We start from the raw sequence: 14,926 nt of genomic DNA on the forward strand, positions 1-14,926 counted from the left end.
AACCCCGTGGGTTCTCCTGTTGGTCCCCACGATTGCGCCTGGCTTGAATTGTTCCTTCCGTGAGGAATCTTACTCGTCATTGACTGTCCAGTCATCTTGCTGGGACCAAACAGGGAGGCATAAGGAGCAAACACAAAGGTTTAGCCAAGTCCCTGAAAGGATCCGTCTTACAAACTCTCCTTTCTTTGGGGGCAGGTAGAAGGAAACAAACGGTTAAGCTGTTGTGTGGTGACAAATGTGTACCTGCAATAAGCACACATAAAGATGCTCAACATCATTAGTTATCAGGAAAATGCAAATTAAAACAACAGTGAGTTACCACTTGACACCCACTAGAATGGATGGAATGAAAATAAAACTTGAATACATTAAGCTAAGTTTTAAAAAGCCAGCTGCAAAAGACCATATACTATATGATCTCATTCTTATGAAAATCCAGAACTGCTAAATATATAGAGAAAGAAAATAGATTCAGAGTAGCTTAGGGCTGGGGTGGGGGGAAGGCATATGAGTATAAGGGAATAATATTTAAAGAGTAAAGAGGTTCATCTTAACGTAATTAAGTGTTGAAAATTGACTGTGGTGATGTTTTGTCAAAAAAATGTATACACAGTTTAAGAAAGGAAAGAAAACTATTAAAATTATGCTGATGGTAACCACTTTGAGCACCTCTTGTAATTGCAGAAGTCAACGTGACTTGTATTCATCTTTTATTATCAGTATATATTGAGTATTACAATTTTAATACAATTTTTCCTTTTTAAAATGTGTATACTTTTTTTGGCACCCTCTGTACTTGTGAATATACTAAATTTTATATAATTGTCATTTTAAATAGGTGGGTTTATGATATATGTATTCTATCTCAATAAAGTTATGGGGTGGGGGGGAGAAGTACAGAATTTGACCTGAAGTTTCTGATAGTAAATCAAGAGAATTTCTTTGACTTCCAACATGATCTCTCTCTCTCTCTCTCTCTCTCTCTCTCTCTCTCATTGGAATTAGGTACTTGATTTCACTAGATTTTTGTTTTGTTTTTTCCCTTGTTTGCTTTCTATAGCAAGAACTCCCAAACTATTTAAGGAGGAAAAGCTAACTAGAACAAATTCAACAAGTCACCACTCAAATATACTTTCTGGTCCCCGAAGACCTTGGGTCTTCATGAAATCCTGTTGTATTTTAAGGTGAGAATGGGTGATATTTTAACTATGCAACCGTAAAAGTTACACTGGACTGATGATACGGGCCAGCAGATACAACTTCTTCATGAATATGTATATATTTGATAAATATGTGAAAGAGTATTTGATCATATAAGATGTAGAGTGGGGAAGGCTACTAAGTATTGAGTTGACCATACTGTTGATTTCTTTGAAAAATAGGATGAGGCTGGAAATATCAAAGATAGCTCTAGATTAAGAGCTTGTCAAGAAATTATAAAAAAAAAAGGAACATATTTTGACCTTCTAACTACTACTTAGAATACAAATGAAGAGCACACACAGACTTTGGAGTCAAAGAGATGAGAGTTGTATGGCTTTCCCAAATTTATTAATTGCTCTAAGCCTTTGCTAACATGATTGAGAATAGACAAAATAATATATTGGATTTGAATGTATTGTTTAGTTCTCCAGGGCAGCAAAGCTCTGTGTGTTTATAGGTAGCTCAATGTGTCCAAGTGTGTGAGTGTTGGGAAATTATTTTGAGAGCAGATGAAACATTTTAGCTGAGATGTGTGCACTGAATGAGGTCTGTTTTCTACATCTAGCAGCTTACTTTACCTCAGGAATAAAAGTTGAGGTTTGGACCTTTTTTTCTTATTAACGGTCCTCCTAACTCCCAACCCATGCAGTTCCCACAGATTGAAACCAACATGCTCTGGCCCACTGTAGCCTTTCCTATGCTTCAGGAGCCTGAGATATATTAAAACATGGATTTGCTGAAGTCATTTATTCTGCAATTTCCCCAAACACATACTGAATAAAGAAATTCTAAAACTTGTTTTTATGGGCTATTTGTTGTTTCTTCTCTTCCCACACCCCACCCCCCTTTTTAAAACTTAAATGATGACTGAAGTCAGCTCCAAAGTACATAAGTGACGGTGATTTTGCTTCTCATGTGCAATGTTTTTACTGGCTTTAAAACTAATCTGATCATTCAAAGAGTTGCAAAACCCAACCCTGTAATAGGCAACCCTAAATGGGGGAGGGTGGGCATCCAGAGCTGCTGACTAAGAGAGCACTTCCACCAGGTGTGACTATATTAAAGCCGTATTTCACTTTAATAGGGAAGGACTGGAAGGGACTTGGGGGAAGGTGGCCTCTCCTGATGCATGGGGCTCCATTTGAGCTAATAAAAGACCACTTAGCTATGAGGGCTAGTTACAATTAAACTGTCTCTAAACAGTTGGTTGCTTGGTAAACATCAGGAGTAGACCAGCTGGAGCGTTTGTAGCTGGGGGAGCTGAGCTCTGCCCCTGCCTCTGGAGCCAGAGTGCATTTCAGTGACCCTTGTAAATCTAACTGTGTAGGAGGTGCTGCTGAATGTACTTTTAGTCCTTTTGTATTCAGCAGAGGACCCATAGCCAATATATTGATCTGCCTGCCCTAAAGCTCAGTATAACTTACTCATATCTTTTTCCTTTCTCATGCTATTCTGTTCTAGCATAGTTTCAAGGTAATGTTAGTCTTGTTAAATGATTTGAGGATTGTTCTTTCTATTTCCTGAAACATCTTATAGGGTACGTGTTTATGATTTGAGTCTTTAATTGAACTCACTATACAACCTGAGAACAGGGACTTTGCTTGTAGATTTTTGTTTTTAAATGTACACTTGGTAAGTTTTGACATATGTGTATACCCATCAAGCTATCACCATGATAAGATAATGAAAATATCCATAATCTCCAATAATTTGCTTTAGTTCCTGTGTAATTCCTCTCTCTGGTTCCTCCACACATTTAGCCCAGCCTGGAGCCCAGGCAGTCATTGATATATTTTCTGTCATCACAGTTTGCATTTCCTAGAATTTTATATAAGTGGAAAAATATAGCATTTGCTCTTTACTGAGTTCTTAAATGAACATAATAGTTATAAGATTTATCCATGTTGTTAAGTGCAGCAGTAGTGAATGTTTTTTTAGTGTTGAGCAGTATCCTATTGTATGAACCACAGTTTACTCACCCATTTATCTGTTATCCAATGAAGATCTGGGTTGATTCCAGTTTTTGGCTATTAAAAAATCAAGCTGGGAAATTGATCAAAATGGAGGCGTGAGGTGAGTCTCACGGAATCTTCTCTGGAATTTACAACAATTGAACAACTATAACTCCACAAAGGACTCCCTGCACAGCAGACAGTCACGATGAAGAGGCTCACTACTGAATTCACCTAAAGGTGGGCAAATTGTGCAAGCAGGGGATGAGGGAAGGGAGAAGTGTGGAGATGGGGTCACGCGGGCACAGGTCGCAGACCTAGCTCAGTGCTCCAAGCTTGCTGCATCCCGGGACTACTGCAGCTGCGAGAGAAGGAAGAACTAGGACTGCTAGGGCTCCGTTTATGGCCCACAGGACTGAGGGGACAGCATATAACACAGCTGAACCCAACGCTCATGGCAGAGCCCTCGGAGCACAGACTGAGGGAAGAAGACTGAAAACAGTGGTTTAAGCCCTCACTGCTGAGCAGAGAACAAAAGCCTTAGGCACTGAGACTAGCCGCCCCCTCCCTACCTTCCCAGAGCTTGCCCCCCCCACCTGCCCAGTGCTAGAAACAGAACAGTAGCAGTGTCAGATCAAAAGAATAGAGACTGGTGGTACCCTAAGAAGCCCAGGAAGTCTGGCTGTGCCCAGAAGGACTGGTGGTACCCTGAGAAACCCTGGCTGTGCCCATAGAGCCTGGCTGTGTCCAGGATAATGCATTCACCTCCGGGCTCCTCGCACAGGGCCCCTCGCGGAAGACACTTATTATGTAGATTGTGAGGCGAGACCCTGTAGGGGTGAAGTGTGAGGACAGAGCCAGGAGTGCAGTTTCCAGGCGCTTGCCCTCACATGGAAAGGTGCTCACTTGGGGAGTAAATGACCATCAACTGTGATTGGATGACCGTCAGCTGTGGCTAGTTGGCCATCAACAGTAACCAGGGAGCCATTGACCACTCATATAACTGCCGTGGCTATGCTAGCAGCAAATGGGGGCTAGCAAGAAAATGGTGGCTGGGCTACCAAGAGCGGATTGCAGTTAGCATGGCGAATTGCAGTTGGCAAGTGAGGTTGGTTGGCAGAGAGAAGTGGACGGCAGGTTGCAGATTGTGTGGCTCCTGCTTTCTGTGTCTCCAACCCAACCCCCAGTGAGAATATAGTGGTATGACTCCCCTATCTATGGCTCCGTGGGTGTTCCTTTTTGGCCTCACCATATCCTGCATTCTTATGTGGGGAGCGGGAATAGAAACCCCGCATGCCACCCTGCATGACACACCCCATTGTGTGAGAAGCTGAAATATTGCAGAGAAAACATAACACTACAGTGTGAGAGAGAAAAAAGGCTGCAGTCGGAGAGAAAATAGAACACTCTACCAACACGTACTGGAAAACAAAAGAAAGATCTCTTCCTATCAACCTGTTGTAGAACCCACTCCTGTAGATATTTAGGAAGAGAAATAATAAATCATTAATTGCCATGAATAACCAAGGCAACAAGACAGCTCAGAAAGAAAGTGAAAAGTCTCCAGAAAATGAACTTAAAGATATGGAAATATGTGACTTAAATGACAGAGAATTCAAGATTGCAGTTCTGAAAAAGCTCAACAAGATGCAAGAAAACACAGAAAGGCAGTTTAATGGACTCAGATACAATCAAAGAGCAACATGAACATTTTACCAAAGAGATTGAAATTTTTAAAAAGAAGCAAACAGAATTTCTGCAGATTAAGAACTCAATAGAAGAAATGAAGAATGAAATAGCCAGCAAGGTAGTAGAGTTGCCCAGATGGAGGAAAGAATCAGTGACATCAAAGATAGAAACCTGGAAATGACATGGACAGAAGAAGAAAGAGACTTGAGACTTCAAAGAAATGAAAGAACTCTACAAGAACTTTCTGACTCCATCAGAAAGAGCAATATAAGAATAATGGGCATACCAGAAGGAGAAGAAAGAGAGAAGGGAACACAGAGTATATTCAAACAAATAGTCGATGAGAACTTCCCAAACTTGTGGAAAGAACTGGATCCTCGAATCCAAGAAGCGAATAGAACACATAGTTACCTCAACCCCAACAGACCTTCTCCAAGACACATTGTATTAAAGCTGTCAAAATCACTGACAAAGAAAGACCCTCAAGGCAGCCAAGGAAAAGAATATGGTAACCTAAAAAGGAAAGCCCATTAAACTATCATCAGATTTTTCAGCAGAAACTTTATAAGCCAGAAAGGAGTGGAAACAAATATTCAAAATATTGAAAGAGAGAAATTATGAGCAAATAATAAAATACCCAGCAAAGATATCCTTTAGATATGAAGGAGGAATAAAGACCTTTCCAGACATACAGAAGCTGAGGGAATTTTCTAATACACGACCTGCACTACAAGAAATACTAAAGGAGGCTATTCAACCACCATCAACAGGGACAATTTGTGGCAACCAAAACATAAAAAGGGGGAGAGTAAAGGCCTGAACTGGAATATGGGAATGGAGAAAGTAAGCATGCTGAAGAAAATGGAATACTCTAAATATCAAACTTTCTTTTACATAAACTTAAGGGTAACCACTGAAAAAAAATCCAGAACTGAAATGTATACTGTAATAAAAGAAGAAACAGAGGGAAAAATCAAAGAATACCACCACACAGAAATAACAGACAACAAAAAGGAAAAGAAACAATGGCGACACAGTCTTACCAGAAAACTAAAGATAGAATGATAGGAAATCCCCACATATCAATAATCACCCTAAAAGGAAATGGACTGAACTCACCAATAAAAAGACACAGAGTAGCAGATTGGATCAAAAAATTAAACCCAACCATATGCTGTCTCCAAGAGACGCATCTCAGCTACAAGGACAAGCATAGACTCAAAGTGAAAGGGTGGAAATTGACACTCCAAGCAAATGGCATCCAAAGAAAAGTAGCCATACTGACATCAGATGAAACAGACTTCAGGGTGAAAAAGGTAACAAGAGACAAAGATGGACATTTCATAATGGTAAAGGGGACTATACAACAAGAAGACATAACCATCATCAATATTTATGCCCCCAATCAAGGAGCACCGAAATACACCAATGAACTACCAACAGAACAACAGGGAGAAACTGACCAAAGCAAAGTGATAGCAGGGGACCTAAATTCATCATTGACAGCTATGGATAGATCATCCAAACAGAACATAAATAAAGCAATATCAGTCCTAAATGACACTTTAGATGAGATGGACATAATTGATATTTATAGAGCACTTCATCCTAAAATATCAGACTATACATTTTTTTCTAGTGTACATGGAACAATCTCAAGGATAGACCATATATTGGGACATAAAACCAACCTCAGCAAATTTAAGAAGATTGAAATCATTCCAAGCATATTCTCTGATCACAAGGCTTTGAAATTGGATATCAACTGCAAAAAGAAAGCAGGAAAAACACAAATACATGGAGATTAAACATACTTTTAAAAGAACGACCGGGTCAAAGAAGAAATTAGAGGAGAGATCAAAAGATACAAAAAAACAAATGAGAATGAAAATACATTCTACCAAAATTTTTGTGATGCAGTGAAAGCAGTTTTAAGAGGGAAATTTATATCATTACAGGCCTATCTCAAGAAAAGAAAAATCCCAAATAAATAACCCCATGTTACACCTTAAAGAACTAGAAAAAGAAGAACAAATGAAACCCAAGGTCAGCAGAAGAAGGGAAATAATAAAAATCAGAGCAGAACTAAATGAAATAGAGAACAAACAGACAATAGAAAAAATTAATTTGACAAAGTGCTGGTTCTTTGAAGATTAACAGAATTGACAAACCCTTGGCTAGGCCCACTAAGATAAAAAGAGAGAAGACACTAATTAACAAAATCAGAAATGAAAAAGGGGAAGTTATCACGGATGCAACAGAAATAGAAAGGATCATCCAAGAATACTATGAAGGACTATATGCCACCAAATTCAATAACCTAGAAGAAATGGACAAGTTCTTAGAAACATAGAGCCTTCCAAGGCTGAACCATGAAGAACTGGAAAATCTAAACTGACCGATCACTTGTAACGAAATTGAATCAGTCATCCAAAACCTTCCCAAAAGCAAAAGTCCGGGACCAGATGGCTTCACTAGTGAATTCTACCAAACCTTCAAAGTGGATCTAATACCAACACTGCTCAAACTCTTCCAAAAAATTGATGAAGAGACAGTACTCCCTAACTCATTTTGTGAGGCCAACATTACCCTGATACCAAAACCTGGTAAGGACAACACAAAAAAAGAAAACTACATACTAATATCTCTGATGAATACAGATGCAAAAATCCTAAACAAAATTCTAGCAAATTGAATGCAACAATGCATTAAAAGGATTATTCATCACGACCAACTGGGGTTCATCCCAGGGGCACAAGGGTGGTTCAACATACACAATTCCATCAATGTGATACATCACATAAACAAAATAAAGGATAACAATCATATGATTATATCAATTGATGCAGAAAAAGCATTTGACAAGATACAACATCCATTTATGATTAAAACACGTAATAAAATAGGTATAGAAGGAAAATACCTTAACATAATAAAGGCCATATATGACAAACCCTCAGCTAATCTCATAATTAATGGTGAAAAACTGAAGCCCTTTGCTCTACGTTCAGGGAACACGACAGAGCTGCCCCTATCACCTCTGCTTTTTAACATAGTGTTGGAAGTACTTGCCAGAGCAATCAGGCAAGAGAAAGAAATAAAAGGCATCCAAATTGGGAATGAAGAAGTTAAATTATCACTCTTTGCAGATGACATGATGCTATATATAGAAAACCCTAAAGACTCCACCAAAAAGCTATTAGAAACAATCAACGAATATAGTAAAGTTGCTGGCTACAAAATCAACGTACAAAAGTCCATTGCATTCCTGTATACTAACAATGAAGTCTCAGAAAATGAAATACAAAAACAATTCCTTTTGCTATTGCAGTGAAAGAATAAAATACCTAGGAATAAACTTAACCAAGGATGTGAAAGACCTATATGCTGAAAACGGTAAAACATTTTTAAAAGATTGAAGAAGACACAAAGAAATGGAAAGACATTCCATGCTCATGGATTGGAAGAATCAACATAGTTAAAATGGCCATATTACCCAAAGCAATATACAGATTTAATGCAATCCCCATCAAAATCCCAATGGCATTTTTTAAAGAAATAGAACAAGAAATCATCAGATTTGTTTGGAATCACAAAAGACCCTGAATAGCCAAAGCAATCTTAAAAAAAAAAAAAGAACAATACTGGAGGTATCACACTCCCTGACTTTAGCTTTTATCACAGGGCAACAATAATCAAAACAGCATCGTATTGGCAGAAAAAACAGACAGATACACCAATGGAATAGAATAGAGAACCCAGAATTAAAACCACATAAATATGGACAGATAATTTTTGACAAAGAAACCAAAAACATACAATGGAGAAAAGACAGCCTCTTCAATAAATGGTGCTGGCACAATCGGAAAGTCACGTGCAAAAGAATGAAACTGGACTGCTATTTGTCACCATGTACCAAAATTAATTTAAAATGGATCAAAACTTAAGCATGAGACCTGAAACAATAAACTGCATAGAAGAAAACATACGTACTAAACTTATGGACCTTGGGTTCAAAGAGCATTTCATGAATTTGACTCCAAAGGCAAAGGAAGTAAAAGCTAAAATACATGAATGGGAGTATATCAAACTTACAAGCTTCTGCACAGCAAAAGAAACCATCGACAAAATAAAGAGGCAACCAACTGAATGGGAGAAGATTTTTGTAAACAAAGCCTCCGATAAGGGTCTAATATCCAAAATATACAAGAAACTCATGCAACTCACCAACAAAAAAACAAACAACCCAATTGAAAAATGGGCAGAGGACCTGAAGAGACATTTCTCCAAAGAGGACATACAAATGGCAAATAGACATATGAAAAAATGCTCAACATCACTAATCATCAGAGAAATGCAAATAAAAACCACAATGAGATATCACCTCACCCCAGTTAGAATGGCTATCATCAACAAGACAAATAGTAACAAGTGTTGGAGAGGCTGTGGAGAAAAAGGAACCCTCATACACTGTTGGTGGGAATGCAGACGGGTCCACCTTCTATGGAAGGCAGTGTGGAGGTTTCTCAAAAATTATGTGGCTGTTCCTCAAAAAATTACGAATAGAATTGCCATATGACCCAGCAATCCCTCTCCTGGGTATCTACGCAGAAAATCTGAAAACATTTATACATAAAGACACGTGTGCACCAATGTTCATTGCAGCTTTGTTTATGGTGGCCAAGACATAGAAACAACCAAAATGTCCTTTGATAGATGAATGGATAAAGAAGTTGTGGTATATATACACAATGGAAAACTATTCATTGGTAAGAAAAGATGATATAGGAACATTTGTGACAACATGGATAGATTTTGAGATTATAATGCTAAGCAAAATGAGACAGAAAAAGCAGAGAAGCATATGATTTCACTGATATGTGTTATATGAACCAAAAAGAAGAAAAAGAACAAGAGAAACAAATGAGAAACAAAAACTCATAAACACAGACAATAGTTTAATGGTTACCAGAGGGTAAGGTGGTAGTGGGGAGTTAGATGAAGGTAAAGGGGTCAAATATATGGTGATGGAAGGAGAACTGACTCTGGGTGGTGAACACACAATGGGATTTATAGATGATGTAATACAGAATTGTACGCCTGAAATCTATGTAACTTTACTAACAATTGTCACCCCAATAAATTTTAATTAAAAAAAGTTAAGCTGATATAAACACTTGTGGACAAATCTCTGTATGAATGCATGCTTTTGATTATTTTGATTAAATAATTTGCAATGGAATGGTTGCATATATGTTTAATTTTTAATAAATTGCCAAATTGCTTTCCAAATCAGTGATACCTTATCACCTTCTCATCAACAGTGTATAAGAATTTGAATTTTTCAGCATCCTTACCAAGGCATAGTATAGTAAGGATTTTAATTTTAGCCATTCCAATAGGCGTATAATGATAGATAACTCATAGGGTTTTAATTTGCAATTCCCTAGTGACTAACGGTCTTGAATTATCTTTTTGGTGAAGTATCTGTTCAATTCTTTTGTTTGTTTATTTTAATTTTACCCTTATTACTAAGTTTAGAATATATTCTGAGTGTAAGTACTTTACTAGATATACAGAGTGTGCCAAAAAAGCGTATATACATTTTAAGAAAGGAAAAATACTGTATTAAAATTACGCTGATGGTAACCACTTTGAGCACCTTTTGTAATTGCAGAAGTCAAACGTGACTTGTATTCATCTTTTGTTATCAGTATATATTGAATATTACAATTATTTGTTTAATTGAAATTGGAATGGTCATTAGAATAGACTTAGTTCAACACCCTCATTTTTCAAACTAGGAAGGTAAGGTCCTAATAAAACCAATGGTTTACCCATAGTCTCACAGCAAATAATGATTTCCTGACTCTCTGTCCAGATTTCATTTCATTAAACCATACTAAAGGTAGGAAGAGATAAGCGGAATATACTGAAATTTGTGCCTAAAGAGTAACCCCTCAGCTTTATATCTGGAAAACAGGGAGGCTGAAATAGGTCAATTATATTGCCTGTTTCGTGTTTCTATTTTACTTTTATTTTTTAAATTTTTTATTTTATTTCTTTATTTATTTAAATTAAAGTTTATTGGGGTGACAATTCTTAGTACAGTTACATAGGGTTCAGGTGTACAATTCTGTAATACATCATCTATATATCACATTGTGTGTTCACCACCCAGAGTCAGTCTCCTTCCATCACCATATATTTGATCCCTTTTACCCTCATCTACCACCTGCTCCACCCACAACCTCTGGTAACCACTAAACTATTGTCTGTGTCTATGAGATTTTGTTTCTTCATTTGTTGGTCTTGTTTCTTTGTTGTTTTCAGTTTTATATGTCACATATCAGTGAATGACATGGTTCTCTACTTTTTCTGCCTGACTTATTTCACTTAGCATTGTAAACTCAAGATCCACCCATGTCGCAAAAGGCATTATTTTGTCTTTATTATGGCAGAATAGTATTCCATTGTGTATATATACCACATCTTCTCTATCCAATCATCTATCGAAGGCCACTTTGGTTGTTTCCATGTCTGGGCCACCATAAATAAAGCTGAAATGAACATCGGAACACACATATCTTCATGGATAAATGTATTCAGATTTTCTGGGTAGATACCCAAGAGAGGGATTGGTGGGCCACGTGGTAATTTTATTTTTAATTTTCTGAAGAACCTCCACACTGCCTTCCATAGTGGCTACACCAGTCTGCATTCCCACCAACAGTGTATGAGGGTTCCTTTTTCTCCACAGCCTCTCCAACACTTGTTACTGTTTGTCTTGTTGATGATAGCCATTCTAACTTAGGTGAGGTGATATCTCATTGTGGTTTTTATTTGCATGTCTCTGATGATTAGTGATGTTGAGCATTTTTTCATATGCCTATTGGCATCGAAATTTCTATTCAGGTCCGCTGCCCATTTTTAAATTGCATTGTTTTTTTTCCATTGAGTTGTACGAGTTCCTTACATAATTTGGATATTAGCCGCTTATCAGAGGTGTTGTTTGCAAAAGTCCCATTTGATTGGTTGCCTCTTTATTTTATTTTCAAAAATTAATGACAAAGGAAAAAATCCTCAAGGCAGCCAGGGAAAAGAAGATGGTAACCTACAAAGAAAAGCCCATTAGATTATCATCAGATTTTTCAGCAGAATCGCTACAAACCAGGAGGGAGTGGAATCAAATATTCAAACTACTGAAAGAGAAATTATGAGCCAAGAATAATATATCCAGCAAAGATATCCTTTAGCTATGAAGGAGGAATAAAGACCTTTCCAAACATACGGAAGCTAAGAGAATTTTCTAACACATGACTGGCACTACACAATATACCGCAGGAGGGTATTCGACATAAAACAAAAAAGAAAAGAATACAAAATCATTTATAGTATTACAGACAGACAAAAGCAGGAAATGGCAACCCCTACACCAAATAATATACCATACACCTGTCAGATGGCTATAGTCAATAAATCAGCAAACAAATGTTGGTGAGGATGTGGAGAGAAGGGAACCTTTGTGCACTGTTAGTGGGATTGCAAATTGGTGCACCACTGTGGAAACAGTGTGGGGGTTCTTCAAAAAATTGAAAGTAGAACTATGTTATGACTCAGCAATTTCACTTATGGGTATTTATCTGAAGAAATCCAAAACACTCATTTGAAAAGATATATGCACGCCTATGTTCATTGCAGCATTATTTACAATAGCCAAGATATGGAAGCAGTCCAAGTACCCATCAATAGATGCCTGGATAAAGAAGATGTGATACACACACACACATACACACACACACACACACACACCACACACACACACACACTGGAATATTACTCAGCTATTAAAAAAAAAAAAAAAAAAGAATCTCTAGGAATTGGATAGCCCTGTGAGGACAATCTCTCCAGAGTCAGTAAAGTCTCATATGTTAAAGCATAAGAGATACAGAAAATAAAAAGACACGATTAATACAAATGGCTAGAGGTATATCAATTTTATTAATTTCCTCAAAACACCAGTGTCATGCAGGGTGTCATGTGGCGTCTCTGGTCCTGCTCCCCACATAAGAACGCAGGATATGGTGAAGCCAAAAAGGAACACCCACGGAGCCATAGATAGGAGAGTCATACCACTATAGTCTTGTTGGACGCTGGGTTGGAGACACAAGAAGCAGGATCCATATGACCCACAAAGGAAGGAGAAATTGGCCATGCAACTTCAGGAAAAGGCACTTCCCAGAGGCTGGTCTGCCCCACAGTCAGGAATGAATTCCATACAGATGCAAGAAAACCTCTCCCAAGTTACAGGGCCAGGTGTGCACACTGGTCTGAAGTAAACAGAACCATTGAAACTGGTATGCATTGTAGATGCACAGTAAACAGAGTCATCAAGGTATAGTGGGAGGAAAGGGAAGCAAAGAAAGGGAAAAAAAAATTCAGAAAGTCTCAAGAGAAACCATTGTCAAATTGAATTACATCAGAGATCCAAATTTCAAAAATAGAAGATACCATTACACCATTACACTGTCTTTTACGCTTATATATTTTACGTACACATATATTATAAACTTCATCTTACATATTTATTCTTTTTTGTAAATAGCCAATTATCTGTTGAAGACATTTAAATAATAAAAAAGTCACATATATACACACTACATATATATAGTTACTTATGGTATTATTTATATTTATACACTAGTATAAATATATATATATATATATATATATATATATATATATATATATATATATATATATATTCTAGCATATGTAACTATCCATTTTTTGAGGTATATTTGTATATGTCCACATTGTCTTATCTTTCATCTGCCTTAAGGATTTCCTGTAACATTTCTTATAGTTTGGTCTTCTGGTGATGCATTATTTCCACTTTTGTATATCATTCTGAAAATTATTTTCACTGAGTATAGTATACTAGGTTTAAAGTTTTCTTTTTCAATACTGAAAAGATATTGCTACACTGTCTTCTTGCTTTCATTGTTTCAGACAAGAAATCTGCCATAACCATAATTTTTTTTATACTATTTCTTTTTCCTCAGGTGGCTTTTAAGATTTTCCTATTATCATCACCAATTTTGATCAATTTAATTGTTTGTCTTGGTACATATAGTATTAGACATTTTTTTTGTGCTTAGGGTTGACTGTGCTCCTTAGACTTGTGTGTTTATAGTTTTCACCAAAATTGGAAAAGTTATTTTTTTAAATAAATTTTTTTTTTAAATTACAGTTGGCATTCAATATTATTTTATGTTACTTTCAGGTGTACAGCATAGTTAGACATTTATATAATTTATGCAGTAATCCTCCCAATTAGTCTAATACCCACCTGGCACTATACAAAGTTGTTTCAACATTATTGACTATATTCTCTATGTTTTGACTATTTTGTAACTACCAATTTGTATTTCTTAATCCCTTCACCTTTTTCACCCAGCTACTCAAACCCCCTCCCCTCTGACAACCATCAGTTTGTTCTTTGTATCTGTAAATCTATTTCTGTTTCATTTGTTCATTTATTTTTGTTCTTTAGATTCTGCATATAAGTAAGATCATACGGTATTTGTTTTTCTCAGTATGACTTTACTTTTTGTTGTTGTTTTAGAGGCATTTTATTTATACAACTAAAAACAACTAGATGTTCAGAAGAAGTGTGCGATGAAAGAGAAATCAAGCCAGCTACTGTATTATGTATTCTCTCTTCTCTACAACTAAAGCAAAAAACTAGCTTTCTACTTGAAGGAAAAAGTCAGAAAAAAAGTCAGAAAAATAGGCCAGTGTATATTTTTTTCTCTATAATAACGTTAACAGCTATAAGAAATCTAATTATAAAGAGAAATTGGATGCTGGCTTGCACATATTCATTAAAAAGACAGCACACCATCGTACTACAAGAGCATAACTCCACTTGCCTTCATCTGGTAGTCTTGCATTTTTACTTACAGGTAACACTAAGTTAGTTAGTGCCAGAACTGGACGTAATTCATATTCCTCAATTTTCATTGTTCATGTTTGTCTTAAGCAGAGAGTAACTCTGAATTGCTGATGCTTTCCTCCAC

This window comes from Rhinolophus sinicus, linkage group LG16 (assembly GCF_036562045.2).
Source record: "Rhinolophus sinicus isolate RSC01 linkage group LG16, ASM3656204v1, whole genome shotgun sequence".
Taxonomy (NCBI): domain Eukaryota; kingdom Metazoa; phylum Chordata; class Mammalia; order Chiroptera; family Rhinolophidae; genus Rhinolophus; species Rhinolophus sinicus.